The following is an 11882-nucleotide window of genomic DNA, read 5'->3' as shown; positions in this document are numbered from 1 at the left end:
GGAAGTTAGGGAGGATTTTATCCAGATTGTCAAAAGGGTGTGTATTATTAAAAGTCGGTGAATTTTTTTTTTCCAAAATATGAATAGTAAGCCAAAATCTTAATTCTTATAGAGAAAAACCAAATGTATGCAAAAAAAGTTCTTAATCTATGAAAAAGACTATATCTATTAAAAAACGAACAGAAATTAATTTTTTTTCAATAAAGAAATTTTACAAAGAAAAGTAAAAAGCTAAAGTGAAGTAAATACTTTTCAAGTTTAAAATACCCGTAGATTGCAATCAATAAATAAGTGAGACCCAAAACGAATATGAATTACAATAAATAACCGAGTCAAACTGAAAAAGACCAGAACCTAAAAGGAGTCGGGCTGACACCCACCGTGTCATCTGAGAACCGGGACGTAATTTGCACTTCACTGAAAACAAAATACATTTTAAATGTTTTCTTTTTTTGGAATTTAATAGATCAAAAATTATTAAGACTTTCAGGAATTAATATCAGCATATATATTTAACTGTTAATCCACATTCATTTATTCTTTCCAGTAATCTTGGTTATGACGGAGATGTTTTTTCTTAATTTTGAAATTGCGAGAAATAAAAACACATAGTTCGAAATAAGGATTGTTTTAATTAAAGTGCAAATTATGATCTTTACATAGCACGAAGAGGTCAGAAAGGAGTGGGGTCAACCCTCCTCTTTATTTCTCCTCGTTTTGAGTTTGACTCGGTTATTTACTGTAATTTCTGTTCATTTTTGTTTAATTTATTTCTTTATTGCGATTTATGGTAGTTTTAAGCTTGAAAAATTATTTGACTGTATTTCTGCTCATCTTCGATGTAATTTAGCTCTTTACTTCTCTTTGTAAAACTTCTTTTGTGAAAAAAGTTTCTTAAAATTAATCCCAAACAAAAACGGACTTTTCACTTATTTTAAAATTATTTATATTCAAGGTAAAACTGAAGTCAGTTCTTCTTTATCAGGGTCGGGCTCTGAAGATCTAAAATTGAGGTAGCACCTTCCTTATTTCGGTAGCCAAAAAATCAATAAAAATCGGGGACGTCATTCGCTAATTTCGGTGCTCAGCAAAATCAATGAAGTAATAATAATATTTTATTACCCGTCAAAATCAAACAATTCTTCCTCACAAAACAAGTTTTCCTTCACATCCAAGGTATCACAAACAATTTCATTTTCTTCTATATCTTTTCTTACAATTCTATTTCGGTTTAGCAAATTCTCTAAATGTTCTGACTATCTCTCTTTAACTCTTTCCTTATCACTAATTGTGACCCCGTTCCTATCTTTAACTGGGACAAGTCCGGATTGAGTACTCCCTCTCAATTTATTAATATGCCCGTACAATATTTTACTATTATGCCGTCTAGATCATTCAGTTAATTCTTGTACAAGTCCCTTCTCATTTCCATTAAATATAAAGCTTTTTCACTGATATACTTTTCAACGTAATTAAATATGCATCTAATTACAAATTAGATCAAGTAATTTAACTACTTATTTAATTTTCTTTTTTCTGTATTCAAATACAAATTAACGTTTTCCAATATTCCTAATTACTTTTGTCTATCACAGTTTTTGTCTAAACACAGTTTTCGAGAGTATTCACTGTTTTTCCTTACTGGATTTTGTAGATTTATCTTTTTAAGACCTTAATTTAGAAGAACACCCATAGGAACACTGTACTGGAGGCCAGCTATGTTTGTAGAGTAGGTATATATACAAACAGCAAAGTTCAGCAGCAAAGGCAAAATTTGTTGGTCGTCATTATTATTATTAAGTTTTTTGAAGTAAGGAAAGCATTTTAAAGTGTTTTAACTGAACTAGACTGAGTATACAGTGTACGAAAATTAAACTAAAAAGTGAAAAATCTGGGTCATATAGAGTACAGGGCACTAAAATTAGGTGGAACATAAGTGAAGAAGCTGTTTTTGAGAAGTTACTTAAATCTTAGTCTATGCTTCAAGCTTTTACTTCTTATCAGGTAAATAATACAATCAGTTCAAAACAAAGACTCACGTGGAGAGGAGAGGTGATAAGCACAAAAATGGTTAACTTCATAAAATCTGATGGCAAGTAGACTTGTAAATGTCTTCTTGCCATTTTTTTCACTACTGGTTGTTACTCTTTATCATAACAAGTTTTTTTTTCTCTCCTAAACCTGAAAGGTTAATTAAGCAGTTTTAAACTTATTCCTTCAACGTTAAAAAAGAGGTTTGAGAAGCGAAATAACGTTTAATTCAGATAAAAATAGTTTCTGGGTCTTTTGGATGTAGTATGCAACAGAATCATTTTAGAAGAGTCATACTAAAGCGTGGATGAGCAAACTGTAATGAGATTAGGGATAAATCTTTTATTAAAAGTTATCCCAAATCTTGGTTCATAATTTTCAAGTTTAAGATGCGTTGATATATGTAAGCCTGAAGAACAGGTTTTTGAACATCTGCTTCCTTGCCGCTAGACTACTTTGCCTTGTTTTGCAACAGAATAATTTAAATATTTGACAAATGGTGAACGAAAAACAAGTACAACTGTTCAGATGTGCTTTATTTCTGTGTATATATCTTGAACAAAATAAAAAAAATTGTTGCCAAACTTTGTGCCACTTGTATCTTGCTTTGTTGAGGCTGTTTTTTTTATTATTATTATTTCGTTACTTTTTTAGCTGGTCCGTGAGGAAATGTAAATTCGTATCCTACAAAAATAATATGTTTTGCAGAAAATCGTATTCAAAGAAAATGTTTGTCTACAATTTATTTCTTTGTTAGGTAGGTACAGGTGTCTGAAAATGTTTCACTTTCTAGCGTGTTCCTCCATTATTGGCTTATGATTTTTTTAAGCACATGGAGATCCAGGGAAAAAACAGGAGAAAATACGTGTTTCCAAAGACACCCTATGATGGTGATAAGTCAAGAGAGGGTTTCAAGCATAGTTCATATAATTATCCAGTAAGATTATCGCAGATCATTTCTGGTCTTCCTTCTCGGTGCGAACAAAAAGCTCCTCTCACTTCTTCGTGCAGTTATTAATAGCGGCTTTCCGCTTGTTTCCGATTGCTTCGCGTCTGACTTGTCTACCCGTGAAAAGATCTGACGCCGCTTATGTTTCTACGTTCTCTGGAGCACTCGCACCCCCGTCCGGGTTTTTATAATGGGTGAGATAGGGATTGATCATACTGGATAATTATATAAACTGTGGTTTCAAGCCTCCAAGTCAATCAGGAGATTGCAGCAGTTTGGATTCTGAAGTCAGAACTGAACAGCCTCCCAGAAAAGAACTCCGAGCAGAAATTTCTTAGAAAAAAATAGAGTAAAACATAATAACGTTTACTTGATAAAGTAAACTTTATCAGAGGCAAATTGATGATCTTACAGTGGACTACATAATTGAATAAATAAGGCCTCTTGTCACTGCAAAGAAAAAAGCTTTCAAAAACCTGGTGCAAGACTTCGCTCAGTAGAATTCTCGACAGGATGCTGTGCAAAGGGCTGTTGAAGTACGAGACCATATTTGGCAGGTTTATACCAAACTGAACCTACCAAAGTTGAAATCAATTGACCTTGAGTTTCTTTAAAAACATGCCAAAGTAACTGTGCCTGTGTCATGACATTCGTCATACTGCAAAGGGACAACAAGTGTTTTTTGGGAACGCTGTTGCCCATGTTGATTGCTCTAGGAAAGAAAACGATTGACATGAAACAAAAACACTCTATCAAGCACGCACATGTTTTCATGAAAGCGACCTTGGATGGTTTAGAGAATCGGTTTGCACACGCTTATACAATGCAGCTAAGTGTATCTAGTTTTATGAAATTAATTGAGTCCTTGAAAGAATATCCAGACACTGCAAGAGTTTTCCAAAATTTCAATTTTCACTGTAAAGCAGAGTTAGTTTGGAGATAAGAAGCTTGAGAAACTTCAGTTGTTAAAAGCAAACTCCCAACTTCGATAATGAATTTTGTAAGAATTTTTATCATGAACGGTGCGCTTTGAGGAAAAGGTATTTTATAGCTAGAGTAATTAATATCTCAAATACGTATTTTGTAATTAAATACAAATTACTTCCCTGGCAATGTATTTTCAATTACTAATTAATTACTTTATGGTATGAGTTAACGAGTAATTTGTATTTTTAATTAACTACATTTTAAAAGTATTTCCCACAACACTGGTTACACTTATTTGACATCCTATATGCACATACCGTGTTTTGATTTAGTTCAATACTCTCTTCAACATTTTTTAATAGCTTGACCTGAACGTTGTTCGTTTTTTGGACGCTAAAGGTCAAACATACCCTCTGTCCCAATAGAAACACTATTTTTAATCAATAGACGAAATTCAAAACTTACTATCCTTGCCCCGAGGCTTGTGGGGGTCGGTATCCCCAGAAACATAGTTACTGACTTGTAAACTATGCTGAACAAAATAGTTATCTTGAAACTTCGATTGGACATCAATGGGGAACTAATTAGTGTGGGAGGGGTTTGGTTGCCCTTCAATCCCTTTAGACTCCATAAAAGGATATTAAAACTTTTAATTCCCAATCAAATGAGCTTCTTTTGAAATTTCTATAGAAACTCCTTTGATACAAAGTGCGTAGGTGAAAAAAATAAATGATACATTCTGCCCATTTTGCTATAGGCAGCACTATTACACTACATATGATGTAGAAAGTAAAAATTGATAGGAATTGGGATTTATTAGTTAAGGAGACCTTTTTTTTTACAAATAGGTTCCATAATGTGCATTTTGAAGAAGAGTGTCACGATTTTGAGTATTGCGAACAATTTTTTACGAGTACTTTGCTGAAACTGTAAATCCGCAAGCATTGGAAATTTTCTAATATATACAAGCAAATATTAAAGGAAATTAGGCAACTAGCTAAATATTATAGCGATTGCCCATAGTCTAAGCTGGTCATTCACACTGTTTTACTTAAGTTCAGTAGGCTCTATAAGCTTTGTGGTGTAAATAATTCGAACCCCCTAGTGTAAGCTAATTTCAAAGCTGAAAAAAAAAAATACAATTACTAACCATAGAGTACACAACAGACAAAATTGATAAGAATTTGAATCAAACAAAGGTGCTAAAATAATTAATAGACTTTTCGAAAGCAAGGCTCATCTAGCTAATTCAGAATGCTATATGCTTAACCTACATTACTTTTTTAAATATGTGTTCATCCAGAACGGTCTTAGGGCAAATTTTAATATCGTAAATAAGTAACCAAATTTTGAATAAGTAACAACTACATTTTCGGTATATTTCGCACAAGTGGATGGAAATCTTTAAAGTTGGGAAAATTTGAAAATTAAAGTTTTCAAGTTGAGAAAAAGATTGATGATGACATTGATAAAGCAACTGAAGGCTAACTGATGGTTCAAATATTGATCCGCCCCACATACTTCCTTCATAAGAGACTTCAGAGAAGATGTCATCTTTGAAAAATTCTTTAAACATATCCTCAGGCTTCCAGAATAATGTAGGGAAGAACTTGGCAAACCGAAATCTGCTCAACTGCTCAATAGTTTTCCATTATCGTTCTACCTAATATTTTCCCGATTTTCATCCATGTTTTGCCTAAGCTAGTTTGTTATATGCTTAACCAACAGTTGTTTTTATTCAAGACTTGTCTGAATCTCAATAACTATTACTGAAATTGATGTAATAATTTAAAATCAGAAACTGAGAATTCAAAAATTTAATTTATTTTCCGGAATTTATTATTTAATAAAATAATAACGATCAAAACTTGTTTTAAAGATTGTCTTTTTATGTGAGTTTTTTTTATATGCATCTTTTCTTCATTTTTTTTAGCTCGTCTAGCTAATTCAGGATGCAATAAGCATAACCTACATTACTTTTTAAATATATGTGCCTTTTCATCCAGAATGGTCTTTGTTCAAATTTTACGCACGAATTTCAAATTCGTAAATAAGTAACCAAATTTTAAATAAGTAGCATCGACGTACTCGATGGATTCCACGGATATAGTGTCGAAATATTCATTTAAGGTTGCATTCCACTGTCTTGTTGTTGTTTGGCGTTTGACGCGTTCGACCGATAGGTCATATGCGTTCGTATTACTCAATTATTCTGTGCCTTCTGTAATCACTAGCTTGCTTGGGTGTCACATCAGTCAATACTCACTGAACCAGATCATGTATCACTTATATTGATATTGGTAGGGTTATTCACCTGCAGCAACTACCTGCGTTGAAATTCGGGAATCAGAATAATGCTGCTTTGCTTTATCATAAATCAGTTAAAATACACATACAACACCATTAAAATAAATAATACGGATTTATATTATATCTTCATCCACTATCTTATATAAAAATTCCCCTATTTTCTTCTTCATGTTTTAATCGTGCAAATTTTCTACATGTGTTATGTATTCTACAGTTCACGTGTATTCTACAAGTAAAGTAGAATCGTGTATTTTAAAATTTAATAAGTAAATTCCAGGTGCATTCCGACGAGATGAAGTGCCTAGAAAATGTAGAACAAACGCTGTACAAACGACAATTACCAATTGAAGAAGAATAGAAAGATAAGATTGTGCTAGAAGACCTCATATTTTCAAATTTGTCTCTAAAGTATTATATTTTCATCATGTTTTAGAATTTTTCATTAGGATTAACCTAACTTTACTTCTTGAGTGTTGCTGCTATAATACATAAGTACCAAATGTTATTTTGTTAAAATATCAATAGGCTAGCCCAAGTAGGCATATATTCCTGTCAATTCCGCTAGGCCTAGACAATTTTCTGAGACAAAAATCAGAAGAGGATTAACATATTAGCTTTACAATAACTTTGTAGAGTATGTTTTTGACCCTGGATTCAATACTAAAAGTTTCATTGTCTTAACCTAACCCCTTTCCAAGGTAGTGAGAAGTAGCTAAACTAGATTTTTACCCCTTTTTGTGCTTTAGTTGGTAATTTACTTGTTTCCAGGAAGCAACTTATAGGCTAGGCATGATAGTCAAGGGCAGAATCCAGCCATATTAGGAGAAAAATGGCAGAGAAAACCAGACAATTTCTATTGGAAATGAATTTCAGCCACCCTCCCTAGCCTAACCCCCACCCCCATATGTTCAAATATATATCCTTAATTGACATATATAGGGAGGGGGGGGGGCTAAAATTCATTTCCAATAGAAATGATTGTTATATTTGTAATAAGCATAAAAAAAGACATCAAATGGTATATTCACTTTATTTGAAACTCAATAATATGATTTGGTAAAAATTTACACTAATCTAACTATATATAGAATTGACAATATTGAGAATGAATAAATACATAGAAAATATATAACATGGTCTATATATTTGGGTGATGTTAGAAAGGTTAGGTTAAAATTGAATTTATAACAATTATTATCTTCAACAGGAGCTTAAAAAAGGGGTAAAATTCTACTTTAGTTACTTTTGGCTATCTTGGAAAGGGGTTGGGTTAGGAAAATGAAATTTTCAGGGATGGATGTACATGCTAAGGTATGTCCCGGGAAGGTACTTTAAAGTACCTCACTCCACTCCTCCCCCCTCTATGTAATGGTAAATTAATGCACATTACTAGTTGTTTTAACTCATATTTCATCCTATATTACTATCATAATTATAAATCACTGCTTACCTTACACAACTTCAGCTTTTAACCTTGTTCATTAAAATATATTCCAAAATCCTTAACCATTTAATTTCCTATCCTTGCTGACTATTTTTATGGTATAATAAAACCAGGTTTGTTGTGATGTCAAGACTTTGCTTATCAGAAACCCTTACCCTTGAGGGTAGCAGGCACATGCCAAACACCTCTGTGTTGATAAGACCATTTAAACTGTATTTATTAGGGAAAGGATTTGACAAGAGAGACCAGTAAAAATAACCAAATCATTTTTAGAGGACAAATTATGTCATGGGAAGATGTTTTTGAAGTCCCTCTTCCACCCAAACTCAAATTTTTTTAAAATTCTACTTTAGAAGCTTTTAAAGTATTTCTAAAGTACTAAAAGATAGAGTGCTAAAAACATCAGAATCAACTTCAGAGGAGACGTTATGTCACGGGAAGAGGTTTTTAAAATCCCCCTTCCCCCCAAACTCAAAATTTTCCAAAATTCTACTTTAGAAGCTTTTAAAGTATTTCTAAAGCACTAATAGATAGAGTGCTAAAAACATCAGAATCAACTTCAGAGGACACGTTATATCACAGGAAGAGGTTATTGAAATCCCCCTTTCCCCCAAACTCAAAATTTTCCAAAATTCTACTTTAGAAGCTTTTTAAATATTTCTAAAGCACTAATAGATAGAGTGCTACAAAAACCAGAATCGACTTCAGAGGACAAATTATGTTATGGGAATATGTTTTTGAAATCCCCCTTCCCCCCAAACTCAAAATTTTCCAAAATTCTACTTAAGAAGATTTTTTAAAAATTTCTAAAGAGCCAAGACATAGAACGCTACAAACATCAGAATCGACTTTAGAGGACAATTTATGTCATGGGAAGATGTTTTTGAAATCCCCCTTCCCCCAAACTAAAAATTTTCCAAAATTCTACTTTAGAAGCTTTTTAAATATTTCTAAAGCACTAATAGATAGAGCGCTACAAATATCAGAATCGACTTCAGAGGACAAATTATGTTACAGGAAGATGTTTTTTGAATCCCCCTTCCCCCCAAACTCAAAATTTTCCAAAATTATACTTTAGAAGCTTTTTAAATATTTCTAAAGCATAATAGATAGAGTGCTAAAAACATCAGAATCAACTTCAGAGGACACATTATATCACGGGAAGAGGTTTTTAAAATCCCCCTTCTCCCCAAAAACAAAATTTTTCAAAATTTTTATTTTTAATGTTTTTTAAATATTTCTAAAGCTATAATAGATAGAGCGCTAAAACTTTCAGAATCGACTTCAGAGGACACGTTATATCACGGGAAGAGGGTTTTAAAATCCCCCTTCCCCCTAACTCAAAATTTTCCAAAATTTTATTTTAAAAACTTTTTGTAAAGCACTAATAGATAGAGTGCTAGAAACATCAGAATCGACTTCAGAGGACACGTTATATCACAGGAAGAGGTTTTTAAAATCACCCTTCCCCCCAAACTCAAAATTTTCCAAAATTATACTTTAAATGCTTTTTAAATATTTCTAAAGCAATAATAGATAGAGTGCTAAAAAAATCAGAATCAACTTCAGAGGACACGTTATATCACAGGAAGAGGTTCTTAAAATCCCCCTTCCCCCCAAACTCAAAACTTTCCAAAATTTTACTTTAGAAGCTTTTTTAAATATTTCTAAAGCACTAAGAGAGAGAGTGTTAAAATTTTCAGAATCAACTTCAGAGGACACGTTATATAACGAGAAGAGGTTTTTAAAATCCCCTTTCCCCCCTATCTCAAAATTTTCCAAAATTTTATTTTAGAAGCTTTTTAAATATTTCTAAAGTACTAAAAGATAGAGTGCTAAAAGCATCAGAATCGACTTCAGAGGAGACGCATTATATCACAGGACGATGTTATTGAAATCTCCCTTCCCCCCGAAAACAAAAATTTCCAAAATTCAACTTTAGAAGCTTTTTTAAATATTTATAAATTGCTAATACAGAGAGCGCTACAAACATCAGAATCAACTTTAGAGGACAATTTTTGTCATGGGAAGATGTTTTTGAAATCCTCCTTCCCCCCAAACTCAAAATTTTCTAAAATTCTACTTTAGGAGCTTTTTAAATATTTCTAAAGTGCTAATACATAGAGTGCTAAAAACATCAGAATCGAATTCAGAGGACGTGTTATATCACGGGAAGAGGTTTTTAAAATCCCCCTCCCCCCAAATAAAAATACCCCCGTGGAAAATGAGGCTTTCCAAAGGTCAAATTATCAACCAGATTCTAGAGGATGACGGGGGAATGGGATGAATGGGAAGGGGGATTTCAAAAACATCTTCCCATAACATAATTTTTCCTCTGAAGTCGATTCTGATATCTGTGGCGCTCTATCTATTTGTGCTTTAGAAATATTTAAAAAGCTTCGAAAGTAGACTTTTATACAATTTTGTGTTTGGGGGGAAGGGGGATTTCAAAAACATCTTACCGTGATATAACGTGTCCTCTAAAGTCGATTCTAATGTTATTAGCACTCTATGTCTTAGAGCTTTAGAAATATTTGAAAAGCTACTAAAGTATAATTTTAGAAAATTTTGAGTTAGGGAGGAAGGGGGATTCCAAAAAACATATTCACATCACACAAATTGTCCTCTAAAGGCAATTCTTGTAATTTTTGCGCTCTATAGATTAATGGTTTAGAATATTTAAAAAGCTTATACAAAAGAACTTTGTAAAATTATTTCTTTGGGGGGAAGGGGGTTTTAAAAACATCTTCCTTTGATATAAAGTGTCCTATTAAGTCGATTCTGATGTTGTTAGCACTATCTATTAATGCTTTAGATATATTTAAAACGCTTCTAAAATAAGATTTTGAGTTAGGGGGAAGGGGGATTTTAAAACCCTCTTCCCATGATATAACGTGTCCTCTGAAGTCGATTCTGAAAGTTGTAGCGCTCTATCTATTAGTGCTTTAGAAATATTTAAAAAAGTTTCTAAAGTAAAATTTTGGAAATTTTTGAGTTTGGGGGGAAGGGGGATTTTAAAACCTCTTCCCGTGATATAACGTGTCCTCTGAAGTCGATTCTGATGTTTTTAGCACTCTATCTATTAGTGCTTTACAAATATTTAAAAAGCTTCTAAAGTAGAATTTTGTAAATTTTTGAGTTTGGGGGGATGGGGGATTTTAAAAACATCTTCCCGTGATATAACGTGTCCTCTGAAGTCGATTCTGATGTTTTTAGCACTCTATCTATTAGCGCTTTATAAATATTTAAAAAGCTTCTAAAGTAGAATTTTGGAAAATTTTGAGTTTGGGGGGAAGGGGGATTTTAAAACCCTCTTCCCGTGATATAACTTGTCCTCTGAAGTCGATTCTGAAACTTGTAGCGCTCTATCTATTAGTGCTTTAGAAATATTTAAAAATGTTTCTAAATTAAAATTTTGGAAAGTTTTGAGTTTGGGGGGAAGGGGGATTTTAAAAACCTCTTCTCGTGACATAACTTGTCCTCTGAAGTATATTCTGGTGTTTTTAGCTCTCTCTCTATTGGTGCTTTAGAAATATTTTAAAAGCTTGAAATGTAACATTTTGGAAATTTTAAGTTTGGGGTAAAGGAGGATTCAAAGATAATATTCACTGGGTATAATTTGTCCTCCGAAGTTGATTCTTATATTTTTAGTACTCTATCTATTAGGGCTTTAGAAATATTTCAAAAGCTTCTAAAGTAGAATTTTGTAAAAATTTTAGTTTGGGGGGAAGGGGGATTTAAAAAAACATATTCCCATAATATAATTTGTCCTCTGAAGTCGATTCTGTTATTTGTAGCACTCTATCTATTAGTGATTTAGAAATATTTAAAAAGCTTCTAAAGTAGAATTTTGGACAATTTTGAGTTTGGGGGGAAGGGGATTTCAATAGCCTCTTCACGTGATATAACGTGTCCTCTGAAGTCAATTCTGATGTTTTTAGCACTCTATCTATTAGTGCTTTAGAAATATTTTAAAAGCTTCTAAAGTAGAATTTTGGAAAATTTTGAGTTGGGGGGAAGGGGGATTTTAAAAACCTCGTTCCATGATATAACGTCTCCTCTGTAGTCGATTCTGATGTCTTTAACACTCTGTCTATTAGTTCTTTTGAAATACTTTAAAAGCTTCTGAATTACAATTTTAAAAAAATTTGAGTTTTGGTGGAAGAGGGATTTCAAAAATATATTCCCATGACATAATTTGTCCTCTTAAAATGATTAGGT

General features: G+C 32.6%; 1 protein-coding gene across 1 annotated transcript in view; it reads left to right on the top strand.

The window, feature by feature from the left end:
* The first annotated feature begins 6586 nt into the window (after positions 1–6586).
* LOC148941132 (uncharacterized) overlaps positions 6587–11882 on the top strand; it is a 104327-nt gene continuing 99031 nt past the window's right edge. Inside the window, exon 1 of the mRNA XM_089103952.1 lies at positions 6587–6625. The gene's annotated coding sequence lies outside the window, so the exon portion shown is untranslated. The remainder of the gene's footprint in view (positions 6626–11882) is intronic.

This window comes from Artemia sp. Qi Xiang Cuo, chromosome 18, assembly GCF_049724085.1.
Source record: "Artemia sp. Qi Xiang Cuo chromosome 18, ASM4972408v1, whole genome shotgun sequence".
Lineage (NCBI taxonomy): Eukaryota > Metazoa > Arthropoda > Branchiopoda > Anostraca > Artemiidae > Artemia > Artemia sp. Qi Xiang Cuo.
The sequence above is the reverse complement of the archived record's forward strand: the minus strand, read 5'-3'. Positions and strand labels throughout refer to the sequence as shown.